General features: G+C 42.1%; 1 protein-coding gene across 10 annotated transcripts in view; it reads right to left on the minus strand.

Moving 5' to 3' along the window:
- EYA1 (EYA transcriptional coactivator and phosphatase 1) overlaps positions 1-23,350 on the minus strand; it is a 163,692-nt gene that overhangs the window by 24,935 nt on the left and 115,407 nt on the right. The gene's annotated exons all lie outside the window — the stretch shown is intronic.

Raw genomic sequence — 23,350 nt, forward strand, 5'->3', positions numbered from 1 at the left:
AGAAAGCATGGGAGACTTAAAAACCCAAATAAAAACAATCAAACCATGTGGTAGTTTGCATTTTTTTTTACTGTTTTATTATTATATAAGTGTTGGATTTATTAATTTATTATAGAATAATGTTATTTGAACAGACCTGATGTTTAAAGCCCAAACCGCGTGTAAACTGTTTAGAATAGGAGGCTGTGATTTTGAGCTAAAGCTCCACTAGACTGAGTTGATGTTCATGCACCTGTCTGCATCCACGAACCCCTACATCTTATGGCTACATCCCCAGTCCCTAGCACAGTCCAGTGAAAAGCAGACACTCAATAAACATTTGTTGCCAAAGGAAGGCGTACGAATTTGGAGGCCGACAACAAGGTCTCCCCTCCAGAAACAAGTCACCCACGGCGGGCAATGCTTTAATATTTCAGTTACGATTCTTTGCAGTCAGGCTCCAAATACCCCAGAGGCCTTTATTATACTTCTTGTCATTAAAAGTGTTAGTTTAAAAATATTATTAAAAGATCTCCAGGCATGTATCCTGTATTTTAAAAGGTTCTTCTGATTAAAGCTCTGGTTGTATTTCCTATTTAACTTGATAAAATCTAGCCTGTCCCTATAGTGCTTGACATTCAGTTTGGAACAATGATGACATACATCAAGTGCCACAGTAAGACAAGGTGTATTTTTATGTTGTGGGTCCCTTCTGAACAAATTCTTTTCTCTCCACGGATTTGTGAGGAAGGGGGCAGGAGATAGAAGTGGAAAGAAACTCAAACCAGCTGTTGCTTAACAGAATTAAAATCGTGACCCCCCAACCCCTTCTCCAAAGCATCTATTTTCCAGGCAACCCTCTCCCAGCAAGCAGCAAGTTCCAAGGAGGAAAAGACTTTGACCTTGTAACCCTCCTCTGCTCTCCCGAGGTCCATAACCTCAGATAAGAAAGAGGAAAAGCAAGTCCAGGAGGCCTCACATGTGGACTGTGAATTTAACATTTAAAAAACAGGTCATTCCTGGAATACATGTTTGGGGACTTCTCAGAGTTATTAATTCAATCATATTTCAGAAGATGAATGATAGTAGTGTTTTTTCAACCCTGTACTCATCCCGGGTTTAAAGAGTGACGAAATCATGAGTGGACATTTCTGCCATTTATCTAGCCAGAAATACATTTTTTCTGTGTTGTTGGTAAACAACTCTTTTAGGGTGCACGGTGAGTGTACAAAACAAACAAAAAAAGCAAAACCAAAAACCGTACCCCCCCCCCACCCAAAACAAAAACAAAAACAAAACCAAACCAGAAAGACCCCAAAGCCTGAATGCCACGGTGGAGGATTTTTCTCTTTGGGGAGAAAACAGGAGGTTGAAGGTGAGTGAGTACAAGGGAAAAGGCTACCTTATAAAGGATTTAATTCAAGGAATCAAAGCTCACTTAAAGTTAGTTAACTCTAGGGGCGGGAAGAATTCCTTCCAAAGGCTGGGCGTTAAGAGGCTTTTCTTAAATGCAAGCAGTTGTAAATCTCCATGACCATGGAGAAGTCAGTTATCTTCCAATGACTGTTAATGACTCCACTGTGGCTATTGTCCCCCCACATCCTGTATTTGTTTTCTCCCGCCAGCTCTATCCAGGTCTTTTTGTTCCCAGGGCTGAGGCCCTCTTCTGAACTGCTGTTCAATATCTTGGTTAGCTCTGAGTGTCAACAGCTCCAAGCTTCTACCTGCAGCCACTAAACTCGCTTCACAGAGATCTGATCAACTCCAGTGTGGTGGCAACAAGGAAATCTTCATTCTTCATCAGGAGGGTTTTTTGTAGAGTGATTTTAATGGAAACAGAGGCAAACATCAGGAGCGTTTTTTTTAAAGGGCCTCATTAGCACCCCCAGGAAGAGAAAGAAATCATTAACATGTCCCTGTAAAATATGTTTTGCGAATTGTTCATTTCACTTAACAATAGAAAAATACCTTACTGCACGAACTTTGTATCGGTAAGGTATATATAAGACTTACAGGTAAATATCTGTAAGTCTTTGTATGAGCTTCTACATAATTGCAGAAATATTTGGGGAAATATGCTCTGTATGTTTTTATTTTGATGAAAAATTATGCTATTGCTATTACTATCTTGATGCTTACCTATTACAAATTTTAATTTCTCAAAGAATGGAGAATCTAAAAATATGGAAATATCTTAATATACGTGGAATGTGTGAAGCTTTCTAAGTGCATCCACTCTCAAATCAGAAACTGCAGCGCCCCCCATTCCAACATCTGAAATTCTTCTTCCCCTCCCCCATTACGATGAGACTCCCCTCCCCCCACTTTCTGGAAGCCATCTAGCTTTTTGCTTAAGAGCCTAATTTTAGCTTTTCTTTTTTCCGTTCTGGACTTAGTTGTTTTTTAGTTTCTAAATTTGTTTGAAACTCAGAAAATTAGTTATTGGAAGGAGGGGAGCAGGGCTTCTGGACCTACTGAAACACCACCACAACATTAAAAGCCCCCTGGAAGGATCTATAGACACAGAAAACAAGAAAGGAAGCTTCCCATTATTTCCAGTACCAAGATATATTCCTAAGAACCCTAGTTTACTGCTTAATACACAGAGTGCTGAGCATAAAGAATTCCATGGGAAAATAAGCTTTTACTCCAAAAAGACTGGATGTGCTAAAAAAAAAAAAAAAAATGTATTTTTTGAAATAAACTTCCAAAATGTATATGGTAGGGTTTTAGAGCATCGGAGTCATTACTGAATCCAAGCCTTTGGCCAGCATTCACAAGTCTAAGGGACATTACTGCCAGTTCGGCCAGTTGAGCACATACGCATTGATCTGTCCTGTTGAGGTTGCAGGTGCCCAAGGTACCCCTGTTGTGTTGGGGTATCTCGCGGGGGGCCTCATTTGGGGAGAAGGTAGCAATTCTCATGACCTCTCATAGATCTTGCACTCAACACTCATCTGAGCCGGCTGATGGGTGCCTTAGCTTAGAAAGATCGTCATTTATTCATTCATGTGTCCTATTATTTATAAAGGGGCTACTATGTTCTAGCGCTATTCCAGATGCTAAGGACACAACATTCAACAGACAAAAGTCCTTACCATCTTGGAACTAACATCATAGTGGGGGAGACACCCAAACCAGTAAATATGCAAAACGTACAAGGTGTTAGATGGTGATAACTGCTAAGGAGAAAAAGTATAGCAGGCCAGGGAATGATGCAGTGCCGTGTGGGGTCTCCGGAATGGCCTTGCAGGCCAAGGAAAGAGCATGTTCAAAGGCCCCGAGGCAGCAGAACCCTGGTGTGCTGGAGGATGTGGCAGGAGGAAGGCACAAGTGATGAGGGAGCATAAGGCACGCTGAGGGCAAAGTATAAGCTAGCACCTCACCCCTTCCTCCCAAGCGGGATATGTGTGATATTCCTCAGACACTCCCGGCTGCCCAAGAACAGGGGAAAGGACAAAAGCAAATGGCTGACTGATAGAGATCCCAGTCATGCAGGACAGGAGTCTCCTTCGGTTTACAGAAAACTTAGTTAACTGCAAGAAAAAGGCAACCTTACCAACAGACTAATCTCTAGAAACCTATAGTCCATTTCCTGGAGCCCTAACATCACCCTTATGAAGATGTAAGGGGGTTTCAGTGTAAGGGGGTAAAGCTCTCAGGTTATGTGGGAAACAAAGGCAAATGAAAACTTAAATTCCCTGACTGCCTACAGCCCAGTGACAAGTCCTTGAAACCGGCAGCGTGACCTCCCTCTAGGAGCTCAGCCGCCTCGATGAGGACACTTTGCTCCGGCAAAAGGGAATCTTGGCTTACCGGCATCCCGACCCCCCGGGATCCTGTGAGTCTCCTTAGACACATAAGAGTTCCTTTGGAGGGGCGCCTGGGTGGCGCAGTCGGTTGCGCGGCCGACCTCGGCTCAGGTCACGATCTCGCGGTCCGTGGGTTCGAGCCCCGCGTCGGGCTCTGGGCTGACGGCTCGGAGCCCGGAGCCTGTTTCCGATTCTGTGTCTCCCCCTCTCTCTCCCCCTCCCCTGCTCACATTCTGTGTCTCTCTGTCTCTCAATAATAAACGTTAAAAAATATTTTAAAAAAATTCCTTTGGAAATTTCCTTTATCTCTACCCACCTCCCCTAAGATATATGTCGGTAATCACACTCTAGGCTTATGGCCCCCTGATATACATCTGAAGGGTCTCCTGACTGAAGTTTTACTAAACAGTAATAAATGATGTTTTCCTAACAATAGGTACCCCCTTAAGGTCCTGAAAACCTTGCTTCCAAAATACCTTAGAGACTTACTTTATCCCTAACCCCCTCCCAACCTGAAGGTATATCATCAGTTACCCGTCACAACCCCTGTGCAGCTCTTCCTGCCCACGGGTCCTATCTCTGTGCTTTGATAAAATCATCTTTTTGCGCTAAAGATGTCTTCAAGAATTCTTTTCTTTGGCCATCAGCTCTGAACCCCACCATCATCCCCCAAACCCCATCATTCAAGGAGGAGGTCAGGCGGGAAGAGTTACAAGGGCTAGCAGGTGACAGCAAGGAGTTGGCTTTGGAAGCAGCATCCAGTCATCAGCCCCAGCCCTCAAGGCACGTACAGTTCAGCAGGAAAGACAGAAGTTAATTAACTACACACATGATGAATTACAGTTGTAGCAAATGCTGCAGAACCGCCTTGAGGAACATTCAAAGGAACCTCCATCCCCCTGCTGAATGGCTGAATTCTATTTAGTCCAGAAGAGCTTCTGAGGTCTGAAAACTCAAATTCTGTTTTCCCAGCTCGGGGAGGGACAGCACCAGGTAAAGAGATACAGGGCAAACTTGCCAGAGATGGTTCGTAGTCACTGAAGCTGGGTAACAGGAACAAAACATAGCTTTGGGATCCCAGACTGTTGATGTCAGACATCTACTTGTGCGTGGCGGTGAGGCGGGGTGGGGGGAGGTGGCATTTATTGGGCAAGTTATCCCGTTTCTCTGGGAAATAGTTCCAGACATGCAAGAAAACTCTTGGGGAGCCAGAAAGCAGGTCCCCATAAGGGAAGGCTATTGGAGATGGCTTGTGTTACCCTCGAAACCATACATTCAAGAATTGCTATGGGAGCTGGCAAGGGATCAAGAGGTGGGAAAAGAGTCATCTTTTGTCCGTGGCTTTCCAAAGGGATGTCCAAATCAGCCACATTTGTGCGTAAAGGCTCTATCAAGGCAATAGGAGAGGAATATATAAAAAACATTTTCATTGGACCAATTTTCATATACACGCACAGAGCACAAATTCTAAGCAAGAGCCAGGACCAGTGCCAGGCAAAATTGTGACTGTCCTTCGCTAGGAACACTTTACGATTAATTACCGAACTTGGATTACTGCTAAAGCTATGTGAGGTTGGCCTGCCCCTTTTCAGAAATCTTAACGCACAGAGAGGAGACACAATCTGTTGACACTTGATTACCAGAATGTCCTAGTTTGATTCTTTGTATCACTTGAGTATATTCCTCCTTCCCCAAAGTAAAGGCAACCTACTTCAGTAAGTCCTTTCTTCTCATTCCGTAGAGTTCTTGCGGGGGCGGGCACACGGTTTCCCTCCCTCACAAATATTCGTCCTTCTTGTTGAGTTGAATGAGTGTTGCTGATTTATGGTGAAGGTAGAAGAGTATTTATTGGCGTAACTCATTTCACAGACGCAAAAAAGTGAAGAGTCAGAGAAGTTATATAATGTAAGCGCGGAGACACTACGTCTTTGACCTTCAACTCGCCGGCTCTTCCCATGCCCCGCAATTTCACACAATGCAGACCACTGTCCACTCGTCATGGTGGCCGCCATTTGGATCCTTCGTGGCCTATCGGTTGTTTGGAGTGTAGGGACTGCGGCTCCAACACTTACCCTCCCCTTCTCCTGCCCCACTCCTACCGTGCCCAGCGTCTGTCACCACGGCCCCCTCTCCCAGCCTGGAGCTCGGACGGGAGTCCTCCATCCCCCGGGACAAACCCCGGCCCTTCATCTCACCAGTAGGCCGTCAAATGACTGAAATCACCCTGGAAGGAGAGCCACTGTGGCAACTGGGCCTTTGCCAGGGGGTGGGAGTAGGTGGTGAGAGTGTAGGTGTTAGTGTGGCTTTGACACAGCTAGAAGGCTGGAGGCCCGGGAACAAGGATCTGACCAGGGGAGAGGAGGTGAATGAAGGCAGCCGGTAACAATCAGAGAGGCACGGGGTTGAGCCCACAGGTGCTAGTCTGCAACCTCCATTCTCCACAAAAGGTTTCTACAATCATCTTGCAGATAAACACCACCAACCAAAGGACCAGAGTTTACCCTTGCCTGGCTTCCCTTTATGTTCCATGGCCCGTGTGCTTCACAGAGGAGTAAGATAAATAAAATTAGCAAGCTTTAGTTACTACAGGCCCTCAGCTCGCAGACATCTAAGCACTCGTGGGGCTGGATTATAAAATGCTCACATGGATGGCTGGGGAAAATTGCCAACACATGAAGCAGCTAAACACCAGTCCTGGTGTTGGGAGTATGAAGAAAGCCACATGGGGTACGATCTCGACAGCCATGCGGCAAAGGCACATTCCCTTTCAGAACTCTGGTTGCACTGTTATTCTGCCTTTTTGGTCCCTTCTGTCATTATTTTTGGCACTGCAACTCAAACTGACCTTTTTCTGATCCGTCATCATCTCTGGCCTTCCAGGGTCGGGCCACAGACATGTTCTTTTGGACCAAGCCCCAGGAATAACTCAGATTTTGTACAGGGGCTCATATGCAAAATATTAAGTTATGGCAGAATTTTTCTGCAAATATTTATTCTGCTTTGATACCATAGTGGTTGTACTTTTCCTCCAAGCCTTTCACTTGTGCCATAATTATGTAAAAAAACACCATACCATTCAAGTTAGTTTAGGAAAATTAATAAAAAAAAAATTAAGACAGTTACAATGGGTCTTATTATCTATGCCAAGCACAGTGATGTAATAACCGGCCTGCTGAGGCACTATACCTCTGAACTCGACACCAGAAACATAAACTCCAAGTAAACCTACAGTCTTTGAATAAATAGACTCTAAGAAGACTCTAAGGCAGACTGCACATTATGAAAGGGAACAATGTAAAAATGTTACAAACACGTCTTTGGAGAAGTTGAGTTATACAAGCCCAAATTCTGCTGACCGAGGCTACATTCACTCCATTTTCCAAATTTACCGTGAGAAAACTAACCCGAGACTGCCAACTAATTGTTTCAATACCTTCCTTTACAAAGGAAAAATGAAAGGAAAAAAGAGACACGAGAGAACGGGCTATTTTCATTGTGCCTGTGCGTTGGCGTGCCTATGGAGACCAGCCGGAGTTAGCCAAGGCAGAGGAAAGGATCCTTGGGTCCTCTGTCCCCTCCTGTCATCAGGCAATTACATCCACTGCTCCCACCTCCCCACTGAACAGTATAGATACTCGCTCGGTACCATAGACACCTACAAGTTACTAGAAAGAAGTTTCCCTCTTATTTCTGAACACGAAAATGTTTAACTGTACAGAGTACGGAAGGATTTCTAGTACTTTAGAGACAAACACACAAACTGTCTGAAAGTTTTATCTTGACAAGTGACCAGGAGTACCTTAGATAGAAAAAAGGGGAAAAAACCATCCCTTTGTGGATCTGTCCACACTGCCCTCTTTCTTTCTAACAGAAAATCTAAAGCGTACAGGTGGCATTACAGGGTGACCAGTATTCGAGTGACAGAGCTTTTAAGGGAGTGATTTCCACAGCGGCTTTTGGAAATAACTCCTGACTCCCTAGATATTTTTATAACTTCTTTGGAAAAAAATGAGGTTAAATGGATCATCTCTAGAGATTCTCTGTGATTCAGAAGTTCAGGGGGAAGGGGCGATCCAGGAATAAGCCAACGGACGGGAGAGATGTGAAGAGTGCTGTTTCTCATTCACGGACAATCGCACTGAGTACGTCCGTCTCTGTGGGTTAGGCATTTTGTCCGTGAGTTAGTAAATTTGCAAAAACCAGGTTTTTACTTGCACGATTCTCCCTGCAAAAAGGAGGCTGCCCAATCAGCATACTGTGTATTTAAACTTAGTGATGTGGAATAATATGATTGCAATGTGCCTTTCTAAAGGTGTGTCAAAGCCCGCACTGCACTTTTAAATCAACATAATAAAGAGCTTAAGTGCTGCTGTGCCCTTGTGCCCAGCATCAAGGGCTAGATGCGAGCCTGCAGCATGGTCATGTGGAAATGGGGTGTGGTGTGCTATTCGCAGCCCCTCAGTCCCGCGTGTGCAGGTGGTCTGGACCTATCGAGCCTGTCTGGGGAACACCTCACGACCCTCCCATTTCCCTCGCTTTCCCACCACAACGCTTCCTTGCAGAAGAAAAGGGTGCAGATTACCTGTGGCTAAGGCACAGGAGAAGGCGTTTTTTTGAAATTGGCCTCATTTGGTTTGCCAATTTTGGGAAATGTACATTGAGGAATTAGAACATATCCAGACAAACCCGCCTTTAAATTCTCACTCTAGAATATGCACTCAGCATAGTATAGGCACCAATGCATATTAAAAGTCAATATCTAAATGTCCCTCTATCTGTTTTGACAGGAGGACAAAACTAATAGCAGCCAGTCGGGGGGGGGGGGAAGGGACCAAATTTCAAATCTCAGAAACTAATAAGGCATTTTAACATCCAATTTTGAGATTTGATAATAAAGCACAACTTGTAAAGATATACACTGCTTTTAACTATTGTGTCTTACTTATAAAAACAGTATTTTAATATATTTAATGGTACAGTATCTTGTAGAGATTACCAGAATGAGACATCGATTTTACTAGAATTCTGTTTCCATTTGCTAGGAGACCTAGGTACTTGTATTTGAAACCCAAGATGTGAATTACAGCAGTTTCAACAAAGGTAAGAAGGCATTAACTATTTCAATCTGGTTCTGTTTAGATAAATATTCACACACTATTTAGAGAATAAAATCTTTACTGAAAGTGCCTGAAGATGGCATATTAAGGCAAAAGATAAAATGAAGCACTCAAGTAATGCTATTTGTAGACGTACAAAGGTATGCTAAATATTTCAGATCACGACATCAAAATTTACAGGAATCTCAAGCTTATGGTTAACAACAAATAAAAAAAGAACATTTAAAAATATTTTTCTAGGGGCGCCTGGGTGGCTCAGTCGGTTGAGCGTCCGACTTCAGCTCAGGTCACGATCTCGCGGTCGGTGAGTTCGAGCCCCGCGTCAGGCTCTGGGCTGATGGCTCAGAGCCTGGAGCCTGCTTCCGATTCTGTGTCTCCCTCTCTCTCTGTCCCTCCCCCATTCATGCTCTGTCTCTCTCTGTCTCAAAAATAAATAAATGTTAAAAAAAATTTTTTTTAAATATTTTTCTATATTAATTTCTTTTCAAATGTGCTCGTTAAAAATAAGATGTCATCATCAGGAATCACATGAAGACTTCCTTCTTAGCGAGTGGTGCAGTGTTAATAAATCTGATATGCCAGCTTCACTCTCCCTGCAGCTCCTTCTGTCTCACTATGAATACCTTCTTTACCCCACGATTGTATAAAATGTATTTGTCTCTATTCTTACTCTCAATGTTAGCATGAGAAAAAGAGAGGCCAGAAAAGAGAGAGCCAGAAAGAATTGAAAATAAGCTCTTTGCAAATAAAACGGGCTAATTTAAAATTGCTCAACACGCAATCAATGGGTTCCTTTAATTGATAACTATGGAATCCATGGCATTTGGTCTAATGACTTCAACACATTAATTACTTTTTAAAAAGTTAAGGATACAGTGAATACTTTATATCGAATGCTGCAAGATCCATTCTTCATTATGTCCCGCGCGTTCTATACCCCTACCCCATGATATTATACACAAGAAGCTCAGGCCCGAATTAAAAGCTTCATTTATGATTGAGCTAATATCAGAAGTTGAGGTATTTTACAAATTGGTGTGGGAGCCAGTGAAAAGGGTGCACACCTTCAAATACAAAATAGCACTGTGCAATAGTGTCTGATAATAGGTTAAACTGCATTATACAGTTTTATCCTAAAAATATCATACACATTTTTAATTGTATCGTGATTTCTCATGTATTAAAAGATTAAAGGCAGACTTAATCTACGAAATATTTCAGAACTTAAAAAAAAAGAAAACAGCATATATCTAACATAAGTGTCATCCTTTTGAACGGTGAGTCAGAACTTCTCTTACGAATAAGCCTTTGATTTACTGCTGAACTGTTTCTCAATTTTCAATGGGTTTGCTCATCATTTTGCAAACACAATCTGTCACTGGCAACAGTGTTCTTTGTAACTCCTGTTGCCTTTCTTCTAGATCATTCCTGCTGAGACCATCTCCTGAAGAAGAATTTTTCATAGTGACACCAACCCTCATCTTGCTGTGAATAATCACATTCTCATAAAAATCAAACTTGTTGCCAAAGCACGGAAAGATACTTTGCTGCAGTCACGTTCTTTAGTCCTCGTTGCCATTTGAGGAAAGTGAATCATATACTAATTTATTCACAAAGCCTTTAACTACAAGTTTTAATTTACACAGAATATGTCTGTTTTGATCACACACAAACAAGGAACAAAAGCTGTAATATTAAATAGGTCATGTTTTAGGAGTTTTTTTTTTTCTGGAGCAATTTTTACTTTAAAATTAAATATTTGCAATAAATATTAGTTCCAGTTTATCACCATTCTGTACCTATCAATTCATCTTCATTTAACTGCAAACCACACATCAGGACAGCTTTTAAAGAGTTACTTGAACGTAATTGGCTTTTTAAGTGACCCTTTTATGCAAGGGTGGGGAGTGAAACTTGAAAGTTTAGAAGAGCTCAATTTATTAATTTAACACATCATACGGACTGATACTTTTATAATAGTAAAAACTCCTCAATTTCATGTAGAGGAATGTGTAGCTCGGAATAACATCCTTAGTAAGTTGATAAAAATTTTCCAAGCCGATTTCTTTTGCCATAGAGTTATTACTGACTCTGGAGAGAAAAGTATGCAGAAGCGGACAGCGGCACTTAAAAAGAAAAAAAAAAGGGTTCTGTGAGCTACTGGAAGGTTCCATGTCACTTGCCTATTAGCTTCTCACGGGGAAGTGAGGACCACTCAAGTGCACTTTATTACTCAACAGTTCTCTCCTCTCTTCCAAGTATTATGATCTGAAATCCTACGCCCTGAAATCATTCCTTTTGAATGTGCTTTTATAAGACAAAGACTTCAGATTAGGACTAAATTATTTAAGCCTCATTACTTTGGTGTGAACTGTTCTATCTGATTGTGGTTTCCTCCAGCATGGGGAGCTCTGGTATGCCCCAACCACTGGGTGTCAATGCGGGAGGGGGAGGAGTGGGTGCCTGAAAGGAAAACTAAGGAAAATTTTCATCCTTACTCATACTCTCACTCCCTAGAAAGCCAGCCCTTTCTTTTTCCATGAATATTTAAAGTAACAGATAATCATGTTTTGGTTGTTCGTTATAAATCTGGTTGTTTGTATTATTCAGGAAAATATTATATACCATGAATATAGCATTTATGTTATGTTATATATTAATTGTGGAAATATCTCTAGAAAATACATAGGACACACATTCTCTGTTCTTTTGTTCAGGTTGTCATGCATTCAACTAATGACTGATTGCCTATTTATACACCAGGGATCACACCAGGCACCAAGCATTCAAAAATAAAGCAGATACACATATTGCCAGTAAGGCCCGATAGACATCACAGGGCTGGAGAGAGTGGTGGGTGCAGGGGAGGGTCACTATAATTTTCTCCCAGGGAAGGAACTAGAATTCTGACAGAGCTTTGAGAATATGAAATGGAATTCATCATACTGCTGGGACTGACTCTCTTTTCAACCTTCACCTTCAGAACATTTTTCTCAACGTAGGTTTTGCTCTACCTGAAAATACAATTTCCAACATGCAATATCAATTTCTTGGAAGCGGGTAATACATTTCACTTCTGTTTCTGTCCGTCTCTGCCTTTTAGCCAGAAGGTGGTCAATCCGTACTTGGGAAAAATTAAATGGGAAACAATAGATTCCAATGAAGCTGGGCATTCAAGGGCCTCTATAATGACCTCAACCTCGGCTATCCAGGGCCATGCCCGCCTGTTTACCTCTTGCAGCCCACTGCACACTCTGTGCCAGGCCTCTACTCCCCTTTCACAGGCAATAGCTGTGTCTATCGTCTGCTGGCATGCCTCCCCTTTCTCTCTCCTGGCCAAGGCAATTAATTCCTCTGTCAAGCTTTTAGGGTTTTTTGTTTTTTGTTTGTTTTGTTTTATGTTTTCCAACCTCTGATGTATGCTCTGTAACCCACTGAATGACAGTAAAGACAATTATTGAGAGCCTACTATGTTTTAGGTGTTATTTCTAATCCTCCCCAAAGCTCTGTCTACATTTGATGGATAAGGAAATAGATAAGTATACCACCAGATAATAAACTCTTTGAAGGGAGAGAGAACTTCTCATGGGTCTTTTTCTCTGTTTTCTAAATAGGACCTTATTTCTGACTATTTCTTTTTGATGTGGACCAAGCACACGGGTGATACGGAACAAAACCTGGAATTTCCAACGACCCGACTGACAGAATTAGTTATGACAGAATCGATGAGCCAACCGGAAGATAAGTGATAATGTTGCTGCATTATGTCACAGAAGTGTTAAAAAGCAGTTTTATGAAAAGAAATTTATTTTGTCTGACCATAACACACACCCATGTAGATAATTCATGCAAAACAGAAAAGCGTATAAATGAAAGAAACTTCAGTTCCATCCTTCAGAAGTCACCGCTGTTAAATTCTTCCACTGTCCTTCCTGCCCTCCTACTGACTCAACTGTCCAAAGTTCCTCCCGTTCTCCACAGGGCTTAGATTTTCATTGGGGGACACACACCCGAAAAGCAGGTACAACCAGATACGTGTTTTGTAGCCTCTTTCCCCTCCACTCAACAATATGTAATAAAGATATTTTTATATTAATTAATCATCCGTGTTATTTTTTAAACTGTCCTAATATTCCATTTTATGCGTGTTTCATATTTCTTTTAACCAGGCAAGGGCTGCTCACTTCCAGGTTTTTTTTTTCCCCCTCTGGACCGTTAACTTCAGTGGGGCAACAACTGTCAGTCCTCGTTACAATTCTATTTTAAGCGCCTAAAATCATGTTTCCACATAGCACGGTCATTGCTTAATAAATGTTCAAGCGAGTGACGAGTGTGAAGGATGTGTGTCACCGAGTTTATGACATTCATTTATCTCCTTAGGCTATATTTTCCTCAACTGATAACTTCTATCACTCAGAGGCTCGTTTACTATACTGCTGCTTAGATCACTCTTCTCCAAAGCCCACCCCAGGCAGTTCCGCTGAGCCTTGTTAATTTTTCCATCAGTGTGTGAGTCACCCTCAAATTTCTGAGCAGCACCCGTGCTCGACTCCACCCCCCTCCTCTGGGCTTCCCCGAACTCGAAGCTCCTTGAGAACAGGAATAGCTTCATCTTGTTTGCCGTTATCACGAAAAATAGTTTTACAGAATCCATTTGTGTCTTGCCTCAGATATAAAGTTTCAAATATTCTCTTGGATTTGGAGAGAGCCCTTATTGGCAATTGCTGCAAGGACCTTGGCCAATAATGAGGAGGGGCTTCTGCTCAGGACCATTTTAACAGGTATGCGATTATAAGTAGAATGAAATATTCATTTCTGCCAATTGAAATTTAAATGTTTTTCGGTATAGTTTAAAGAAAGCAAATGTTATAATTGCTGCTTTAAAAAGAGAAGATATTCGGGGCGTCTGGGTGGCTCAGTCGGTTAAGCATCTGATTTGATTTAGGCTCAGGGCATGATCTCACAGTTCCTGAGGTCAAGCCTCGAGTTGGGCTCTGTGCTGACAGCAGGGAGCCTGCTTGAGATTTTCTCTCTCCCTCTCTCTCTGCCCCTCCCCCACTTGCACTCTTTCCCTCAAAAGACATAAATGAAATTAAAAAAGAGAAAATATTTGTGTTTTACCCCAACCCTACATGTTCTTACTACATACGTGCTAAACACGATCTTTCAACTGTTAATTTTCCGAGGTACTGATTTTTTGCTTAACAGATATAGCTGATCTCCAAGTCTAGTAGGGTTGCAATATGTGTTTAAAGCAAACAATTCCCACCAACTGAAGGGATATCTTGCACATAAGAGCTCCCTTTAGCTTTCTGACAAAATGCCAGTACCAGGAGATAATTCTCAGTCAATTATTTTTGAGGCGGTGAACAAATCTGCAAAATAATGTTGATAAAAACATGGCATCCTCTCCCCTGCCCTGACCCTCCACCTGCCTTACAAAGGAGTAGCACACAATTAGCAGTGAGAAGAATCCAGGATTTAGAAAGCGTTTCCTTACAAATGCTGTTCGCACAGAGGCTCCATTGTAACTGCACTGAAACAGGAGAAGTCCCCAGGGACTGCAACTTAGACACATTTTGGGGAAGTTGAAGTTACAGGCTTTCTCCTGCATTAGTCAATCTAAAAAAAGGAATTCCTCTCTGTACTAAACAAACTTCCTATGCAAGTAAATTAGTAAAATCAGACCTCACAGAACAGTGACTCTTCCCCCAGATTGAAGATTAGCGAGCACCTGTCAAAATCAAGAATCTGCACGAAAAGCCTGTCTTGTGTGACACCAACAGGTCGATTTCACGGTAGTTTTTAAATAGACCGACAGCCATCCGGCCAACTGTGGGCAAGCTGACGGGGTATTTCTACTCAGGAGGGGGTGGTCCTCCTGTTGGCTGAGGTCCAACAAATGGCAGGCACTGGGCTGGAGCTCTAGATACTGCCGTTTCCTAATAAGCCCCCGGGTCATCTCTGAGGCTTGTCAGGTTGACTGCGTGAAGGTCACACATCGGTAGGAAATGAAGACTGAACTCGGGGTCTCTCCATCTCTGAGGCGTTCACTCTTTCCGCAGAGCACACCACCTCCCCACAGCTTCGTCCTCCGAGTAGAGAGACTACGGCAAAACCAGGAAGGCCGTTTATGTCATGGGCAGGTTGACCATCAGTTGGCTAGAATCACCACTGTGGCTTCACAGGAGTCGTTCCATTTTCTGAATCAGGAATCTTCAACCTATATTCGGATTCTGGGTTTCCAAACAAAAAATTCACAAAGGGATCGCTCCTCTGAGATAACTTTTTTTATTCAGTGCATTCCTTCTTGGCAAGTCTTAACCAATTGCAAGGGTGATGGCTTCAAGCTCAGTTCTCTGAGCTGCAGACCTGCATGCTGACCACTTGCAGGATGTTGTACACTTCAAAACCCACATCTCAAAACCGAATTTAGCATCTTCCTGCCAAAGCCAGCTAACTGTCCTGGGGTTTTAAACCTCTATCTGATGACTCAAGCCAGAAAGTACGACTCTTGCTTCCCTCCCCGCGACGTTGAACATATTCCCCAGTCTTTCCAAACTACACTCTTAGCTTTCACATCTGCCCCTGTATCCTGTTCTCGCAGGCAAACCCTGGTGATCTCCCACCTAGATTATTGACGCCCTTGACCTCGCAATGCCATTCATGCCCATGGTAATGCTAAACATTCTGTAACAGTTAGCTTCCTTAGCAGAGTGTACAAAGCCTTCCGTGACCTGGCTCTAGTCTCCCTTTCTATCCTCTTACCTCACAACCGCCCTGCGTGCACTCTGTGCTTTATACCTACTCGAACTAAGTGCCTAAATGCCACATGCTCTCATGTCAAAGATCACTTCCTTGGGCAATCATTTTTCTGACACACACAGCCCTGGCACCTTGCTCTCGATCTGGGTGAGCCATCCTGCCTTTGGACTCTAGTAATATCCTTACATATCCCCATCACCGGCAATATCATTCTGTGATAAAATCGTGCTTTTGCTTTTCCGTCTCCACATAGCATCTGGGCTCCTCGAGGGCAGTGATATATTTCATCTCTTCTCTTCTATGCCTTGTATAGTGTCCAGAATGGCTTAAGCAGGAGTATATTTACAGCATATCAGCTCTCCTTTGTAATATAGGGGCAGGAAAATATTTGTCTATTTAACAGTAGGAATTTGCAAGCAAATGTCTGTCCACCGCCTGCCTATTTATCTACCTCCCTGTCTATCTTCCAACTTTCGCAAAGCAGATGTTAGGTTGCTTGAGTAGCTACTGTTTGGAAGACAGTGAAAACCAAAGCTTTCAAAGAACAGAGGGCGCCTGGGTGCCTCAGTCGGTTAAAAGCGTCCGACTTCAGCTCAGGTCATGATCTCGCTGTTCCCGAGTTCGGGCCCTGCCTTGGGCTCCGTGCTGACAGCTCAGAGCCGAGAGTCTGTTTCCGATTCTGTGTCTCCTTCTCTCTCTGCCCTTCCCCAACCCGTGCTCTGTCTCTCTCTCTCTCAAAAATAAGTAATATTAAAAAAATGTAAAGAACACATTAGAGAAAATGCCATTATTGGGCTTTGCCATATCACATCAAGGTGTGACAGCACCGGGATATTCTACCTCCTTTATGTTGCTAAAGAGCAACGGTCAGCTTAGGAGACACAGCTAGACAGGTTTTAGTGCAATGACAGCTGTGGCAGGAAACCCTGGCTTCAACCTTGGCTTTACCAAAGTGGCTCTGGGCAAAAATCACTTCAGTTCAATTTCCCACATATATACACTGGAGATGGTAAGATGGAGTTCACAGTGTTGAGGGAGAATCGAAGTCAATGCTTTTTTTTTTTTTTTTTTTTTTTTTTTAATGACGGGAGGAGTTTCCCTGAAGCTTGCTGCTCTCCTGTCTTTCTTACTTGACCAAGGGAGGACCAGAACCCAGAGCCCAACAGTGCATCCCCACTGCCGCCATGGGGACGTACCCAGGGACAGGCTTGCTCTGCCTGGTGAGGAGACTTCAAACAAGGCAAGGCTCTGCTCCACACTGTGGACTACCAGAAAGTTCCATGAGCCATCCTTCAATCCTTCCACGATCCGGAACTGGACAAGGAAAGGAAAACTGATCAGCATGAGCAAAGAAACACGTGTCTTTTTGACACAAAGCCAGCATCCTCGTCTTCTACAAAGGAGCGGCACAGCATGACAGAAGCCAGAGACAGTAGCTATTTAAGTGCCAGCAGTGAATCTCCTCTCGTGGACCTGGGGGTGGGAGGAGGCTACGAATGAAGAAAGGGCAAGAGAAGTACTGTGTGATGTGCTTGGAACCAGCTGCATTTGCAAATTAAACACTGGCAGATTCGTTGTTGTCGTCGTCATCGTCTCTGGTGTGATTAGTGTTGGAATTCTGCATGGGGATTATGGCAGCAAACCAGCTACTGTCTCTTTTCCTTCACTCCCTAACCCCTCCTGAAGTCACTCCCTCTTCTTCCTCCATAGCCCTACTGTCTCGGGTTTGGCATGTAGAAGACACCCGTAAACAGTAATAGCCTAGATTTCTTCAACTGCTTCCTGTGGGCGGGTGCTAGTTCTGTGTCCTTAATGATATAGAAGTAAGGAATCCTCACAAGGACCCTGTGAGGTGTGTACTATCATCATTCAATTTTAGAGACAGGAAATTAAGGCACAGAGGGGTTCCTCCACGAATGCATGAATTCATGAGTTCAAGTTCTGCTATCTCTAGCACTGTAAGAGAACAAATCACATATATACGGGGCTTTGAGTCAAGGTGGAATAGCTGAGTCATTGACTGACTATAGTCCGTAATCGGCTAATTATAAGAAATATTAACTATCGAAAATAAAAATATAAATAAAACATATTGTTGTATTGGTGGCAGATGGTATGAGACCACTACTTGGAAATAAGTCTTTTTTTATTGTAGAAAAATATTTTTGTAATTTTTTTCTCAAAGTTTATTTATTTATTTTGAGAGAGAAAGAGAGCACAAGTGGGGCAGGGGAAGAGAATCCCAAACAGGCTTTGCACTATTAGCACTGACCCTGATGTGGGAATTTAACTCACAAACCAGGAGATCGTGACCTGGGCGGAAGTCGAGAGCCAAATGCTTAACCGACTGAGCCACTCGGGCACAGCGTCTGTAACATTTTTAATGTAGCAAACGCTGTATCTTTTCTTTTTGATGTAAATACCTTTTATTTTTTTAAACCTTAAACTGGAAGCACACTGTATATGATTTATAACATACCTCTTCCATGTATATTGTATTTTGGCATTAAGAACTTTGAAGATACGACTTTAAGGAAGGGGCATCAAAATTTAACATCTTGGACAATCTAAATTGTTTTCAAGGTTGTGATTAATCGTTTACTTGTAAAAAGTTAACTTTTGCAAAATATAAAAGCAGGCGTGCTCATTGTAGGCTATTTAATTCGAAAGTTTTGGAAAAAACTAAAAAAACATAGGAGAGCCTTCCATGCACCAAGTCCTGTGCTAGAAACTTAGGATGCAGGCGGACAAATCATGGTCTCTGCCCTTAAGGGACTCCCTAGTTGCGGACAAAGAGCAGCAGACAGGAAACGGTAGTAACAGAGTGGCAGGTGTTGTTCCAGTGAGAACAGCTTCCTCTTAGCACTACCGAACCCCAGTTGCCTGCCCGCAGCTGAAGCTGCCAATTCTGCCTTTCTTCTTATCTTGTGTTCCGGATGCCACCCATCTTCCCTTGCTACCCAAGGACTTCACTCTCACAGTTTCTCTCTCTTTGCTACCATACACCTTTTCTCTTCCACTGAATTATTCCCACTGAGGCCCAACATGTCTAAACATCTTCCGTGGAAAAACTCCACGACCTCCCTTGATCCTCTGATCCCCTCCATACACCAACCCATCTCTCTACAACCTGTCACTGTAGACACTCAATCCTTCCTGACTTCACTTTGTCAACCCTGGTCTTCTCCTCAAACCGCTCCAATTGTCTTCCTGCTTCATTGAAATGGTGCTTATCAGAGTCATTAACCGCCAAGATTCTTGCCAAATCCAAAAGCTACTGCTCTGTTCTTGTCTTACTCAACTTTGGTGGCATTTGGGACACAGCACATCATCTTGCTCCTGAAGATGCCATCCGCTACATTGCTGTGATACCGCATACTTTTCCACCCCCTTCACTGTCTATTGCTTAACACATCTCTTGAAAGTTCTTTTTTCTTGGTCCTGTTTCTGATTATTAGAGTGTCTAATACTCAATCTTAGGCCCTCCTCTCAATTGGCACTCTTTCCCATAGAAGAGGTCTTTATGACTTTTAAAATGATATCCTCAAGGGGGGCCTGGGTGGCTCAGTCCGTTGAGCGTCCAAGTTCAGCTCAGGTCGTGATCTCACGGTCTGTGGGTTCAAGCCCCACATCGGGCTCTGTGCTGACAGCTCAGAGCCTGGAGACTGCTTCTGTCTCCCTCTCTCTCTGCCCCTTTCCCACTTTCACTTGATGTCTCACTCTCTCAAAAACAAATAAATGTAAAAAAAAAATTTTTTTTAATAAAATGATATCCTTAAATTTGCTTCTCTCCTCTGAGATTCAAACCTATAGGTACATAATTTCTTGACTTGGATGTTGAATATGTATTTCAAATTAATATGCTCAATGCAGAATTTTTGAGTACAACTCCTTCCCCACCCTCACCACCCCAAACCCACTCCTTCTCATCTCAGATAATCCACCACCCATCTGGTTGCTCAGGTCAAAGCCTAGTGGTCATCCTTCATTCAGCTTTCCTTCTCCTCCAACCTCTGATCCCTTAATCAAATCCAGTCAGTGTTTCTACTAAATTATACTGTAAATCCTGCAACTTCTCACCATGTCCAGAACTGCCGCCATCTCAGCCCAAGGCTATCTGGCTGGCTCAACGGTCTCCTAATTGGTCACACTGGTTCCAGTCTTGCCTTTCCTCATACGCTAATCAGGCTGAGCTTTTAAGAATATAAACATTTTAACATGCCCATGTTTAAAACTCTCCAATGGCTTTCTACTACAATTAGAAAAATCATCCAACTTTCTCACCACAGTCTACAAGGTCCTTCATGATCTGGACTCTGTCACTGTCCCCCCATTCACTCTGTTGCAGCCATAATGGTCTTGTTTATTTCTTGAAGGAGTGAAACACATTTCCACCTCAGGGCCTTTGCACTTGCCACTGACTTTCCAGAATGCTTTTCTGTAGTTGTAGCTGCTTCCCTCCCAACTTCCTGGTTTCTTCACAAATGTCCTTTCCTCAGGGATACCTCTTCCTGAACATCTCAGCTAAAGATGCCCCACCTCAGCTGATCCATCCCTTATCCAATTACTGTTTCATTTTCTTCATATTTATTTCTACATGACACTATTTTATTTACATAGTGTTTATCTCCTACTTCCTCTACGGAGTGCCAATTCCATGAGAAAAACCTTAACTCAATCATCACTGTATTCTCAGCATCTAGAACACTATGCCTGGAACTTAATAGTTGCCCAATAAATATGTATTAACTACTGAATAAAGGCAGCAGCCACAAGATATAGAGAGATTACAAAATGCTATGAACATCTCAGTTCTGGAGCATTACAGAGAAACAGCATTTGTGTGTGTGTGTGTGTGTGTTTAATGTTTATTCATTTTTGAGACAGAGAGGGGGACAGAGTTCAAGCAGGGGAGGGGCAGAAAAAGAGGGAGACACAGAATCTGAAGCAGGCTTCAGGCTCTGAGCTGTCATCACAGAGCCCGACACGGGGCCCGAATTCATGAACTGTGAGATTATGACCTGAGCCGAAGTCAGACACTTAACTGACTGGGCCACCCAGGCGTCCCAGAGAAACAGCATTTGTAAACCCATTATCCAGACTGGCAACTTTTTAATATATTTACCTCTAGCTAGTTTTTAATACCATATACATTAAAAACAGTAGTATGATTTATTTTGTAGACTTATTTTTAAATTTTATGTCATAACATATTTAAAAAATATATTTCCCTCCAGTTTTTTTCAATATGCCATAATCTTTTTTAAAAAGTTAAACTTTGTTTTCTAGAGAAGCAATAGACCTACAAAAAAAATTGAACAGAAAGCAGAGAGATTTTCCATGTGTACCTTGTCTACATACATGCACAACCTCCCCTACTACGGACATCTTAGAGCGTTACATCTGTGATGATCAAATGAATCTACACTGACACATTATTATCGCCCATAGTCCATCATTGACATTAGAGCTCACTCTTGGACTCTTAAAAACTGAGAACTGAGGGTTGATGGGGATAGGGAGGGAGATGGGGTGGGTGATGGGTATTGAGGAGGGCACCTTTTGGGATGAGCACTGGGTGTTGTATGGAAACCAATTTGACAATAAATTTCATATTAAAAAAAATAAAAGAGCCCACTCTTGGTGTTGTGCATCCTAAGGGTTTTGACAAAAGTACGATGTTGGGAATCTACCATTGCAGCCATCACACACGACAGTTTCACTACCTAAAAAATCCTCTGAACTCCCTCTATTCATCCCTCCCTCCCTCTAACCCATGGCGACCAACTGAACTTTTTTACTGTCTCCATAGTTTTGCCTTTTCTAGAATGTTAAATCACTGGAATCATCCAGTCTATAACCTTTTCAGATAATAGGGCATACTTTCAAACATTAAGTTACTCTGTACTGTACAGCCTATATTTTACACTTGAAATGGACCATGAATATTTTCCTTCTATTTTTGTTTTTCAACGTTTATTTATTTTTGGGACAGAGAGAGACAGAGCATGAACGGGGGAGGGGCAGAGAGAGAGGGAGACACAGAATCGGAAACAGGCTCCAGGCTCTGAGCCATCAGCCCAGAGCCTGACGCAGGGCTCGAACTCACGGACCACGAGATCGTGACCTGAGCTGAAGTCGGACGCTTAACCGACTGCGCCACCCAGGCGCCCCTCCTTCTATTTAATATAGTCTTAAAACAATCTCCAATGAGGATGCTATAATTTATTTCATTCCTTTTTTTTTATGGGTATTGAAAACATTTTTGTATTTCAGAATTAAAAAAAAAAAAAAAGGCCATGGGGAGATATAGTGTGGGCTGAGAGAACTTCTAGAAAGTATCTGTCTTGAGTTAGCGTCTGTCATTCAGTAGCTGTATGAGCTTAGACAAATTTTAGTTTAATCCTCCAAGATTTGCTAGGCTCCTCCACAAAATGGAGATAATGATAGTGCTTTTTATCATAGAAACCTCAGGGTATTAAGTGGAATAATGTATGTAAAGTATTTAGGACAAGGTCAATGACTGCTTATCACTATGTTATCAGTTATCTGTCTACAATTCTCTTTTCTCAGAATAGACGCGAAAAGTGGAATTACTGAGTAAAAAAAATCAGCACATTAAGCTCCTGAATACATATTATCAAACTGCTTTTCTGAAAACTCGTACCAATTCACATCCTTATCAGCAGTGGACACAAGTTGTTTATCTTACTGCACTGTAGACCACATCACTGATTTTAAATCTTTGCTGGTGTAATGGGCAGGGGCTGACCACTTACTCTGACATTTCTGATCACCAAAAGTGAAATCTAACATCTTTCCTTCATGTGTGTGGACAATTTGAATGTTTTCCTCTTGTGAACAGTCTGTCCCATGTTCTTTGCTCATTTCTTCTACTGAGCTATTTCTTTATGTTTTTTCTTAATGAATTGACATCGATTCCTTATCTTATTATATGTGTGTGTTCATTTAACACATACAAAAGTTTTCTAGAAGTTGGGGCTGTGTCTGAATGATCTTTTCTCCCCCTGGTTAGTCCAATGCCAATGTAGGCCAACACAAATCTTCATATCATTATAGAATTCTAAGACATTTACTATTTGGTTGAGTTGGATGCTTAACTATTACCACTTTCTGACAAAAAAATTTTAGGTATTTTTGCCTATTCTTTCAAATGGACAATTTTGTAAAACTGTTCAAACGTGTTACAAAAAGAAAGGGAAAAAATCTTTTATTCAAATCCTTAGATCTCTCAGTAAGATGTCAAAGTTTTATTCGTATATTTCTTACAATTGCCTCTTGTATAGGTTACTTATTATTTTTCCTTTTAATTTTGTTTTCATTTTGGTGTTGCAGTTTCTGCTACTGTAAAATTATAATTAAGATTTCTGCATGTCTGACTATAATACAAAAGTTATTGATTTTTAAACTTAATTCTATAATCTTTCACTTTTCTGAAGCTTATTATAAATTCTAAGACTATTCAAGTTTATTTCAGCTTTTATGTATATCAAATTTTCTGCAAAAACAATCATTTCCATCGCTTTCATTTCATTAGTTATAGCTCATGTCTTACTGCGCCCGATTCCTAAAATAATGCTGAATAATAGTCCTGACAGAGAGCATTTAATTTTTTTTTTCCTTTTGTAATGACGATGTGTCTCTCTTATTTTACTG

Source organism: Lynx rufus, unplaced genomic scaffold (assembly GCF_022079265.1).
Source record: "Lynx rufus isolate CCGP_SWC_20201006 ecotype Redwood Valley unplaced genomic scaffold, mLynRuf1.p SCAF_12, whole genome shotgun sequence".
In the NCBI taxonomy this organism is placed as follows: Eukaryota; Metazoa; Chordata; class Mammalia; order Carnivora; family Felidae; genus Lynx; species Lynx rufus.